Source organism: Oratosquilla oratoria, chromosome 15 (assembly GCF_046742065.1).
Source record: "Oratosquilla oratoria isolate Oo_2021 chromosome 15, ASM4674206v1, whole genome shotgun sequence".
NCBI lineage: Eukaryota > Metazoa > Arthropoda > Malacostraca > Stomatopoda > Squillidae > Oratosquilla > Oratosquilla oratoria.
In genome coordinates this window covers 67424041-67436263 of record NC_134791.1, presented here as the reverse complement: position 1 = coordinate 67436263, position 12223 = coordinate 67424041, and the positions used below count along the sequence as shown (strand labels likewise).

Below are 12223 nucleotides of genomic sequence, written 5' to 3'. Positions count from 1 at the left end.
AGAATAATCCATGTTTCACCTTTCATGACCCGGGTGACAGGTTTATGAAAGCAGAGAAGCCACATTCCTCTAAGTTTCCCCAAGTACACGTGAGGAAGACCGACACCACACTGTCCAGTGGTAGTAAGACGATCGCGGTTGCTGACAGGTCAGTTAACACTGCTAGTTCCACCGATCAAGGAAAGGCAGAAAAAGAGAGATTCTGTATTTTCCATAATGCCGAGGTGCATGATTTGAATTTCTGCAGGGCCTTCCGTACCCTGTCTGTCAGCGAAAGGAAGGATTTCTTAAGTGATAAAGGTATATGCTTTAGATGTTGCAAAGATGACCATCCTCCCTCCAGCTGCAGACAAAGACTGTTCTGCAAGCTCTGTAAGGCCTCCAGTCACGTGGCTGCCTTACACTACGATGGACCCAGACAAAAAGGAAATTCCATTCAAGCTGTAACACAGCAAGGAAGGGAGGCTGCTCAAGATAAGACACCTCGCGCCCCTGTAGTCAACCAAGTGTCGCTTCCCAATGTTCTTACTCCTGTAGTAAAGACTCATGGAGGGGAGGACGCTGCTGTCAATTCAAAGTGTACCTTGATATGCAGTAACCCCACCTCCATGAGTAAGTCCTGTGCCAAGACCTTCTTGGTGAAAGTTTATCCTGAAAGTAAGCCAGAGCTCGGGGTGTGGTGTTACGCCATCCTAGACGACCGGTGCAATTGCTCTTTAGCAAGGTCTGAGTTTTTTTATTTGTTTGACAAGCAGAGCAAACGAGTTTCATATCGTCTAGCTACCTGTGCAGGTGTAACGGGCGCTTCTGGGTGCACCACCAAAAATTACACCATCGTGTCGTGGCATAACTCACATGAGGTACATGTTCCTCTGCTAGTGGAATGTGACAGCATTCCGAATGTGAGAGAAGAGATACCCACTCCTGCCATAGCTCACGGCTATCCCCATCTGTCCGACCTGGCTGAATGTATTCCGCCTCTAGTTCCCGAGGCTGAGATTCTACTCATCATTGGTCGAGATGTACCTTCAGCCCATTACATTTTTGACCAGAGAATCGGACCTGTCAATGCCCCTCTAGCTCAACAGACCAGTCTGGGATGGGCAATCATTGGGGAAGTGTGTCTCCATGGCACTTGTATGCCTTCTGTCATTAGCAGTTTCAAAACATCCTTTGTACATGATAGACGTCCCTCTATAGTCGCACCATGTGGTAACCAGATTCATGTCTCTGAAGTAAAGGATGATTTGTTCAAAGTAACCAAAGATGATGACAAGACTGCCCTGTCGATTGAAGACAGGAAGTTCTTAGATGTCATGAACTCAGAGTTCCGCAAGGATCAAAGTGGCCATTGGGTCGCGCCACTGCCTTTCCGTCCTAATGTTGTAGCCACCAGTAATAATAGAGACTTTGTGTGGCACCGCACACTGTCTCTCCATCGTAGCCTCAGCACAAAGCCTGAAAAACGTCAGCATATGATGGCCTTCATGCAAAAGATGTTAGATCGTGGGCATGCTGAGGTTGCACCACCATTGAAGTCTGATCAGAAGTGCTGGTATCTTCCCTTGTTTGGGGTATACCACCCTAAGAAACCTGACAAGATCAGAGTTGTGTTCGACTCTTCTGCCAAATCCAGAGAGTTCTCCCTAAATGATATGCTGATGTCAGGTCCTGATATGACAAACAGCATTCTCGGGATTCTTCTGCATTTCCGTCAGGAAGCTGTAGCAGTGGCAGCTGATGTAGAACAGATGTTCTACAATTTCAAAGTGAAGACTGAGCAAAGAGATTACCTCAGATTCTTCTGGTACAAGGATAACGACCCTGATCAAAGGTTGATTGAGTATAGGATGACTGTTCACGTCTTTGGAAACACTCCATCTCCCGCCATTGCCACCTATGGCTTGCGTAAGTCTGTAGAAAATGCCTCTCCTGAAGTTCGTTATTTCATAGAGAACAATTTCTACGTGGATGATGGGTTAGCATCTCTGCCAGATGCAGAGACTGCTTACAAGTTAATCCAAGACTCTAAGTCAGCACTCCAAGAAGGAGGACGCTTGCGCTTGCACAAGATCACTTCCAACAGTAAGGAAGTGCTGGAAAAGTTTGCCACCAGTGAGCTGGCTGATAACCTTCAGGAGCTGAACCTAACTTCTGACTCTATGCCTATGCAGTCTAGCCTAGGCCTCTTATGGGATATCCAAAAGGATGTTTTCATATACAGATTCATGGATTCAGACAAGCCTTTGACGAAAAGAGGAATACTGTCTGTTGTAAACAGTCTGTTTGACCCCATGGGGTTCTTAGCTCCAGTAATAATAGTGGGAAAACTACTCCTGAGAGAGATAACCAATCTAAAGTGTGGTTGGGATGAACCCATACCAGCTAAGATCCACACCAAATGGTCCAGATGGCTAACGTCCTTAAGGAACCTCAAGGACATAAGCATCAATCGTCAGTTCGCTAGTATTTCTTTGTCTCAAGCTCACAGGATAGAGCTTCATACCTTTTCAGATGCCTCCAGAGTAGCAGTAGGAGCTGTATCATATCTTAAAGTTTTTAGTGATACCAAAAGCTACCAGGTGTGTTTTGTGAGGGGACAGGCTAAAGTAGCTCCCAACCATGGTCATACTATTTCCAGGTTAGAGTTGTGTGCTGCAGTGATGGCAGTTAATCTCAGTAATTCCATCACAGATTGCTTAGACAAAACCTTTGACGCAAGGCATTTCTATTCTGACAGCATGATTGTCTTAGGCTATATTCATAATGAAAGGCGTAGATTTCATGTCTACATAAGTAACAGAGTAGACCACATTAGGTCGTCCACCGAACCTACCCAATGGCATTATGTACCTACGGATTGTAATCCAGCAGACCTGGCTACCCGTGGTCTCGAAATAACCGACCTAAATCAGAGTGAATGGTTGTCAGGTCCCTCATGCTTATTTGAGGATGTTGTATCCATCCGTGGAAGTTTTCCTCTTGTAAGCCCTGAGACAGATAAAGAAGTGAAGGTATCAGACTACACAATTGAGTCTGAACCCCTTGTTAGTGTAAACAAGAGCAATGTAGAACCTGCAGTTGTGTCATTAGCTCAGAGGTTCTCTAATTTCTCCTGTTGGAGGAGACTTGTAAGAGCGGTAGCTCTCCTTAAGCATATAGCCCGTTCTTTCAAACAAGGTAACAAGTGTTGTTCAGGTTGGCATATGTGCAACAAACATAAGTCGCCCGATCAACTAGAAGATGCAGCTGATCTCATTGTTCAGATATACCAAAGGGATTATTTCTCGTCTGCCACGACTAAATTGCAAAGTGAAGTTTGTTTATCTCCTTCCAGTCCCATTGCATCTCTGTCTCCTTATTTAGACCAGAAGGGCCTACTTCGTGTAGGAGGCAGGTTGAGTCAAGGCAGCGATGTACTTGGTATGCTTGCAAAGCCTATTATTATTCCAAAGGAATCCCACTTAGGCTTGTTGTTGATCCGTCACTACCATGAGACAGTGCACCACCAAGGGAGAGTGATTACAGAAGGAGCCATCCGTACAGGTGGTTTCTGGATTTTGGGAGGGAAACGTACCATCTCTAAGGTCATTTCTAAATGCGTCACCTGTAAAAGGGTAAGAGGTGGGGTATGTGTTCAGAAGATGGGAGACTTGCCCATTGACAGACTTACTCCCAATCCGCCATTTTCTTATGTAGGAGTTGACCTCTTTGGCCCCTGGCATATAAAAACGCGGCGCACTAGAAGTTCCTTCCTCGAAAGTAAAAGATGGGGCGTTCTGTTCACCTGTCTTGTTTCCAGAGCTATCCATATAGAGACTGTAGAAGAATTGAGTACTTCTTCCTTCATTAATGCCTTAAAGAGATTCATCTGTATTCGTGGCCCAGTTAAACTGATGCGTTCTGACAGAGGCACGAACTTTGTAGGTGCTGTCAAAGCACTGAATTTGCTTGCCATTACCAATGAAGGTGGTAATGTCAATAGTTTCTTGTCAAGTCAAGGTTGCACTTGGTTGTTTAACCCTCCTCATGCTTCTCACATGGGTGGAGCATGGGAGCGTATGGTTGGGATAGTCCGCAACATCATGAATGTAATACTGACTAACCACCACCACATGAGGTGTTAGTAACCTTCTTTGCGGAGGTATGTAAGATCGTGAATTCCAGACCTTTAGTTCCTGTTTCATTGGACCCTAGTAGTCCTTTCGTTTTGTCTCCATCTATCCTTCTCACTCAGAAAACTGATATTCCTGTAACTCTTCCTGAAGAGATAGATATTAAGGCAGTATACAAAACACAATGGAAGCATGTACATCACCTTGCTGAGGAATTCTGGAAGAGATGGAAGAAAGAGTATCTTTCCTCTTTGCAACCTAGAAGAAAGTGGGTTAATTCCTCTCCAAATGTAAAGGTGGATGATGTAGTGTTGGTGAAAAATCAAGAGTGTCCCCAAGGACAGTGGCCCTTGGGTATTGTAATTAAAGTATTCCCTAGCAAGGATGGTTTAGTCAGGAAAGTCCAAGTAAGAGTTTTGGTAAACAACAAGGCTCATGAATATGTAAGACCCATTTCTGAGCTTGTACTGTTATGTCAATAGATTTTGTAATTTCCCCCTAGAAAATTAGGAAGGGAGTGTGCCGTTACGAGAAGTAACGGGGCTTTTTTTTATAATTCCGTGTACCTCCATGTTTACATATTTTTTGTCGTAAGGCTCGTTTCCCCTCGGAAGGGGTTTCAATTTTTTTTTTGTAATGCTTTAATTTTAAGTGTATTTCGAACAGAGACCTCATCTGTTCGAAATCCCACCTTTGTAAGTTGTCTGCAAGCTATGTCGCAAGATAACATCGCATTATTTGTACAATGTTCACTTTAAGAATTAGAATTAAGAAGGTGTGTAAGACCGGTTGCCGTTTGTGATGTCACATCACACTTCTAGGCGCCAGTCTGGTTCAAAACGCCTAAGGTGTACACACCCCTCCCTTCCGGCCAACTCATTTTTCATCTCCTCCTCCTCCTCCTCTAAAAATTTCTTCTGTTCCCAAAGTTTCAATGGCAACACCTTTAATGTGAAGAGGAAAATGCCTCTTGTAAAGGAGAAAGCCTTTCCTATCGTCAAATAAACGTAGCACCAAGTACTCAGTGGATCCTTTCCCCTCACGCGTTTGTTTATGTTATGTAAGAGGGCTAAGAGGGCACCCGCTACGTTTTCCCCTATGCGCAGCATAGTAATTCGCTGCGCCAGAAGTATAATTATTTAGGCCAGATGGTGAAAGTGACGAAAGATCATGATAATGAAATAAAAAGACACATTACAATTGGTTGGAAACTGTTTGGTAAGTATAATAAAATCCTGAGAGGCTCTCTACCTTTATGTTTGAAACATAAAGTTTACAATCAATACATTCTACCAGCAATAATCTACAGGTGTGAGACTTGGAAACTGATGGAGGCAATGAAAACAAAGCTAAGGACTGCACAGAAGAGAATGGAGAGATCTATGGTGGGAATAACACTGAGAAACTGAAAGAGAGCAAGTTGGGTGAGAGAGCAGACTAGAGTGAAATATATTGTAGAGGCAGTAAAAGAAAGGAAGTGGAACTGGGCAGTTAAGTTAGTGCGAATGACTAATGAGCGATTGAGCAAGTGTGTTACTGAGTGAACGTCGTGAGATAGGAAGTGTGGAAGAGGGAGACCAGACAGAAGGTGGAGAGACGAGATAGAGAAGATTGCAGGAGTGAAGTAGCAGAGGATGGCGCAGTCGTGTGATTCATGGAATACTATGGAGGCCTTTGTTCAGCAGTGGATTTAGGATGGCTGATTTGATTGATGTTACAGAAAGGGGAGCTATGCTCATGGTGTCCAGTCTTTGTATCTCGCAGGGTGTAGTTTGCTCTTAAATTTATGTATATTGTTTGTACACACTATTGTTTAGTTCAGTTTGCTCCAGACATCCATTACTCTGTTTGGAAAGCTGTTTTTTATCAATCTTTTCTGTAACTGTGCTTTTTGAGTTTCCTTTCATGTCCCCTTGTAATTCTCTTATCCCAAATTAGTAAGTCTTCTCTATCAAGGATTTCTGTGCCTTTCATGATTCTATAGATCATTAACAAGTACCCTCTTTCTCTTCTTTGTTTCAGGGTCAGTAATTTCAATTCTGATAATCTCTTCTCATATGACAGTTTTGAAAGTATTGGGGCCATCTTTGTAGTTGCTCTCTGGATTCTTTCAATTTTCTTTATATTCATTTTGGTACTGGGTGACCATAGTGTCACAGCATACTCCAGTTCAGGCCTTATCAGTGTGACTAGTATTTTCTTCACCATTTCTTCATCCAAGTAGGTAAAAGCCATCTTTATTGATCCTAGCAAGTTGTAGGATTCTCCAACAATTTTGTTTATCTGCTTATCAGGAGACATGTCATTTGTGATGATTACTCCCAGGTCTTTTTCAGATTCCACTTTCTTAAATCCTTTATACCAATTTTATACTTTCCTGATATTCTTTTTTTATATTTTCCAAATTCCATCATGCTACATTTCTTGATGTTGAAGTCCACTTCCCACTTCTGCCTCAATTTCCAAACCTTGTTCAGATCTTTCTGTAACGATTCCCAATCCTTTTCAGTATTCACTTTCCTCAGCAATTTTGCATCATCAGCTAAGAAGCTCATGTAACATTCCACATCTTCATCCATGTCATTCACATAAATAGCAAACATTATTAGAGCCAATACTGATCCCTGTGGAACTCCACTAATTACCTCTTCCCAAGTTGAACTTTTTTCTCTGAGCACTACCCTCATTTTCCTTTCATGCAAGAAATCCTCCATGCAGTTCAGTAATTTACCTTGCATCCCATCTATGGTTCCCAGTTTTCTTAATTTTTTGTGTGGTACTTTGTTGAAGGCTTTTTGTAAGTCTAGGAAAGCACATCTATCTCTTGTATTATATCAGTCTTGAGTAGAAACATATCATATTTGTGGCACATGATCTTCCTTGTTTAAATCCAAATTGTCTTGTGTTTAGTATATTTTCTTCCAGATGATTTATCTATTTGTTCTTAGTAACTTTTTCACAAATTTTGGCTACAATGATAGTAAGAGAAACCGGTCTGTAATTTTTTCAGTCTTCCTTGTTTCCTCCTTTATATATTGATACAATATTGGCATTTTTCCAGTCCTTTGGTATTTTTCCTTCTTTGAGTGAGCAACTTATTATATTATATATTTTGTCCATTAATTCTTCTTTACATTCTTTTAGTATCCAATTTGCAATTCCATCTGGGCTGTGTGATTTCCTGACATCAAGGTTCATTAAATGATCCATTATTTCTTTTTGTGTTATTATTATTTCCCTCATGGGGGGATCACACTTCTTGCCCTTCATCCCAATGCTGTACATTTTCTCAAGTGAAAACCAACTTGAAGTGATTGTTCATGACTTCACCCATTTCTAAATCTTCTATGTATTCTATATTTCCATGATGTCATTTCACCATTTCCTCTTTGTTTTTTAGTTTACCATCGACATATCTATAGAATAGTGTAGGTTCATCTTTACATTTTTCTATTATGCCTTTTTCATAGATTCTTTTTTCCTCTCTGTGCACTTTTACATATTCATTCCTTTGATTGATATATAATTGTTGTATTATTGCTTTGCATATTACTCTTATTACCATTGCTGTTGCGCATGTAGATGTTCATGCTTAATGTTTACGTTGGCAAACCTTGCATAACAATAATAAAGACTGTGTATGGGCATCCACGCGTCTTATTAACCCGACATGGCGGCAGCGTGTTTTTTTTTTTTTTTTTTACTATTTAGGTATTTTTAGTCAAGTATCAAGAAACCACGTCTCGAAAGATACGCTATAAACTTCAGTGAACATCCTGGAATGGGAACATTACGAAGAAAATAGACATCTTTCCTGTAATTGCGTGTGAAAATCGTGCCAGACTGCAGAGTTCGGAGAAAAGGGCATGTGAATCAACATATCCCTCAGATATTACATAAAGTTCCCCTCGTTTTGTTTACGTAACCGCCCACATCAGACGATCGCAGAACATTCACATATGAAGTGCTGACAATATTATGCTACCCTAGGGTAATCGTGAACAGTGTAGGCCTACTTCCTACTGCTGAAGACGAAAATTAGGCCACAGTGAATGACATATTTTCTTAATTTAACCTCCGAAACCGTAGAGGGTTCCGCCCTGGCGTTTGACGACGTAGACGTCATCCATAGCAGTGACCGTGTAGGTGACAGCGTCGCGAATAACATTCTCGAGGAAAAATAATCTAAAATGTCAAAATACCAGATTCCAGCACCCCCACCTATGTCTTTAAAAGGGGATGTAGTGGAGAACTGGAATGATTTTGAAAATTCATGGCACTACTACATGATCGCTACTAATTTGAGGTCAAAATTGAAAAAAGATGATGGAACAGATAACCCTGAGGGAATGCAAATTGTTGCTGCCACACTTTGTTCTGTCATGGGACCTGAGTGCAAAAAAGTTATGAATTCTCTTCCTACGCTGTCAGAGGAAGACAAGAAGAAACCTGCTAGGATTATTGAAGAGTTGCAGAAGCAGTTTGTGTCCCAGCGAAATGTCTTGTATGAACGGTTTTTGTTCAACTCTGCCATTCAGAAGAGCAACGAATCAGTAAATGAGTATGTGCTCCGTCTTCGACAACTAAGCGAATCATGTGAGTTTGAAACCTTGAAAGACTCTCTCATTCGTGACAGAATTGTGGTTGGTACATCGGATGAGGCAGGGAGAGAACGACTACTCCATGAACGGCCAGTCCCAAGCCTCGACAAAGTGATTGAAAGTCTTCGAGCAGCAGAAATCTCCAGAACACACAAGCAAGTAATTACAGGTAAATTGGAAGCTACAGTAGAGTACATGAATAAGCGGAAAGGTACCAGTACATCTTCAACGAGGAAACCAGTGCACAAAAGAAACCTGAATGAAAATGTACATGAGGCACCGAAACCGAAACAGACAGGAAAGAAGAGAGGTGAATCTCCAAATAAAACGTCTGGTTTTAGCTCTTCCAGGTGCTAATGGTGTGGCAATAATGACAAACATTTCAAGAAAAACTGCCCAGCCAGAGATTCTAAATGCCACAAGTGTTCGAAAGTAGGCCATTATGCTTCAGTTTGCCATTTTTCAAAATCTATATTTGAAATAGACGATGATTGTGATGAAATTGTAGATAATTCTTTTATGTTAGGGGAAGTCAAATCTGCTAGTGAGAATTTTTGGTCAGTTGATGTCACAATAGATAGGAAAGTGACTAACTTTAAACTTGATTGTGGATCCAAAGTGACAATTGTTAGTGACAAAACACCTTGGTTTAAAGAGTGTAACCTCACGCCAGCAGCTAGTGACTTCTGAGGACCAGGGGAAGTGAATCTCAATCCCCCTTATTGAAGGGAAAATTGTAGATGCTGTGCTTGAATTAGGTGATAGGAGACATATAGAAAATGTGTATGTTATGACAGGTCAGGGTAATAATCTTTTGTCCAAATCAGCTATTGAAGCTCTTGAACTGCTGAAACCTGCTAAAGAAGTGTATAGCATAGAAAATGCAGTAAATTTCAAGGAAGAATTTCCCAAGCTCTTTAAAGGATTAGGGTTACTCAAGTCTACATACAGAAATTCTTTGCACGAAGATGCTACTCCTCATTGCCTTTATACTCCAAGACATGTACCACATCCTCTGTTACCTAAAGTCAAAGAGAAACTACAGTCCATGGTTCACCAAAAAGTCATTTCACCTGTAACTGTTCCTACAGAGTGGTGCTCAGGGATGGTTAACGTTGTAAAACCTAATGGAGATGTGAGAATTTGTGTGGATCTGACACCTTTGAATAAAGCCGTGAAGAGAGAAGTACACCCTATGGCCAGTGTGGACGAGAATCTTGCCAAGTTACGAGGTAGTAAAGTTTTTACAAAACTTGATGCCAACTCTGGATACTGGCAGATACCACTTGATGAAGAATCAAGATTGCTAACAACATTTGTGACTCCATCTGGGCATTATTGCTTCAATCGTTTGCCCTTCGGCATTAGCTCTGCCCCTGAAATCTTTCAAAGAACCATGTCAACCATACTGGAAGGTTTGGAAGGAGTTGTTTGCCACATGGATGATATCCTCATCCATGGGCCCACACAGGAGATTCATGACAATCGAGTTCAAGAAGTGTTACGTCGACTACAGGGAGCAGGAATCACCCTAAACGACAAATGCGAGTTTTCGAAAGGACACATGAAATTCTTGGGCCACATCATTTCAGAGAAAGGCATTGAAGCAGATCCAGGAAAAACCAAAGCTGTCCAAGATTTCCCAAGACCAATGAATGTTACAGAATTACAAAGATTCAACGGTATGGTTAATCAGCTCGCTAAGTTCATTCCTGATTTGGCCAGTGTAAATGAACCACTTTGCCAGCTTTTAAGGAAAAGTCAACAATGGTTCTGGGACCAACCACAAGAAGCTGCATTTCAAACAATCAAGAAGAAACTTGTGTCAACAGAGATCCTAGCCCATTATGATCCAAACAAGAAATGTATTATTGCTGCAGATGCTTGTCAAGACGGCATTGGCACTGTTCTTATACAAGTGGATGACACAGGGCACCGTCGTCCTATTGCTTATGCTTCAAGATCGCTCAGTGACACTGAGAAGAGGTATGCAGTCATTGTAAAAGAGGCTTTAGCAGCTACTTGGGCTTGCGAAAAGTTTAAGAACTACATTTTAGGAAAAGTTTTCAAGCTTGAGACAGATCACCGCCCTTTAGTGCCTTTGCTCTCAGGTACTGATTTGTCAAAACTTCCGCCTAGAATTCTTCGCTTTCGTCTTCGACTAGCAAGATATTCGCCAGAAGTGACATATGTACAAGGTGTTCATCAGAACACCGCTGATGCTTTATCGCGTGCTCCAACAAGTCTTCCTACAGAAGCAGATCTAGAGCTTATAGAAGAAGTAGAAGAAAGTCAAGAGGGTAATTTTCAAGTTATCCCTGCTACAGAACGACGCCTGGGAGAGATCAAAGCACCTCAACAAGCAGATGCCATCTGCAAACAAGTACATGCTTATTGCCTTGACGGGTGGCCTTCACTAATGCCTTCTCAGCCACTCTTGAAACCCTATTGGGAGATAAAACAGCATTTGACAGTCAACCAAGGACTACTTATGTTCAACAACCGTATTGTTGTTCCAACCTCTCTACAGCTAGAAATTCTAAATGCTTTACATGAAGGTCATTTAGGAATTACTAAGTGCCAAGGACAAGCAAGTTACTCAATTTGGTGGCCTCTCATCACAAAGCAGATAGAATCTATGGTTAACAAGTGCCATATTTGTGCTAAGCTATGACCTGAACCAAAGGAATCTCTCTTACCAATGTCCTTTCCAGGCAAACCTTGGAGCCGAATTGGTACAGATCTTTTTGAATTAGAGGGTAAGTCATACATCATTGCTGTTGATTATTCCAGTCGATGGTTTGAGTTCAGAGAACTGAAAAACACAACAACGATTGCAGTCACAACAGCTCTGGCAGATATTTTCTCTGTACATGGAATTCCTGAAACTGTTGTATCTGACAATGGACCTCAGTACTCCAGCCATGAGTTCAAAGAATTTGCCAAGTGTTGGGGGTTTACCCATGTTACTTCATCACCCCTACACCCACAGGCAAATGGGGAGGCAGAACAGGCAGTCCAGACAGCTAAAAACATCCTTAAAAAGAATGCTAACCCTTATTTAGGACTACTTGCTTATCGTTCAACTCCACTTAGAAATGGTTTGACCCCAAGTGAAATACTGATGAGTAGAAAAATCAGAACAAAGCTGCCAGTACTCCCTGATACATTGATACCAAAGGGATATAACCAAGATGATTTACTAGAAAAAGAGGAACTCTATAGAGAGAAATACTCAAAGAACTACAACAACCACCATCGTATCCAGACATTGCCAGCTCTTCAAGCAGGTGATAAAGTATACATACGAGACCAAGAACGTTATGGAGAAGTAACACAGAGACTGACTCAACCGAGATCATACAAAGTCCTGACTGAAGCAGGCTCCATAATAAGAAGGAACAGACACTCTCTCATACACACAGGTGAACACAGTAAATTGCCTAACAATGAATCCAAAGAAGGGACTCCCACCCTGCTCGGTTCTTCTGATGATTCCATATATGT

At 41.6% G+C, this 12223-nt stretch overlaps 1 protein-coding gene across 10 annotated transcripts in view; it reads right to left on the bottom strand.

Moving 5' to 3' along the window:
• Positions 1 to 12223, bottom strand: part of LOC143033486 (protein FAM135A) — a 1114982-nt gene that overhangs the window by 490032 nt on the left and 612727 nt on the right. The gene's annotated exons all lie outside the window — the stretch shown is intronic.